Source organism: Bison bison, unplaced genomic scaffold (assembly GCF_000754665.1).
Source record: "Bison bison bison isolate TAMUID 2011002044 unplaced genomic scaffold, Bison_UMD1.0 scf7180017864322, whole genome shotgun sequence".
NCBI classification, from domain to species: Eukaryota; Metazoa; Chordata; class Mammalia; order Artiodactyla; family Bovidae; genus Bison; species Bison bison.
Window position 1 is genome coordinate 4242641 of NW_011494894.1, and position 510 is coordinate 4243150.

General features: G+C 59.6%; 1 protein-coding gene across 1 annotated transcript in view; it reads left to right on the forward strand.

The window, feature by feature from the left end:
* Nucleotides 1-249: 249 nt before the first annotated feature.
* Nucleotides 250-510, forward strand: part of PTGS2 (prostaglandin-endoperoxide synthase 2 (prostaglandin G/H synthase and cyclooxygenase)) — an 8167-nt gene continuing 7906 nt past the window's right edge. Inside the window, exon 1 of the mRNA XM_010853066.1 lies at nt 250-405. The gene's annotated coding sequence lies outside the window, so the exon portion shown is untranslated. The remainder of the gene's footprint in view (nt 406-510) is intronic.

Genomic DNA, 510 nt, shown 5'->3' on the forward strand with positions numbered 1-510 from the left:
AATGGATGTGCGTACATCTACACGAGGTTAAGAGTAGTCACTGAAACCAGGACACATCTGAAATACATGACATGAGTAAAACATGTCAGCCTTTCTTGGCCCGATTCTCCCCAGTCTCTCCAGACTGTGACTTCCTCGGCCCCCAAAAGCCGAGGGACCAGACGCGGGGGGACGGGGGCGGGGGCGCGCGAGGGAATTCCCTGCGCTCCGGAACGTCCCAGACCCCGGATCAATTCCGGGAGAGGAAGCAAGCCAGGAGGCCGCCCTCCCCACCCACGCCCTCACCCAGAAAATCTACCTCGGACCCCCTCTCGGAAGCCTCGGTCCCAACCGCGACAGAAGGAAAGGAATCTGGCGCGAAGCCCGGCGCCAGCGGTGGAGAAACCGGCCGAGGGGCGCTGGAAGGTCGGAACCGGAAGGGGGCGATCCTCTTTGCACCCACCGTAGGGAAGCCAAGCGCGACTCCCCAAGTTTCCGATTTTCTAGTTTGCGTAGCTAAAAAAAAAAAGA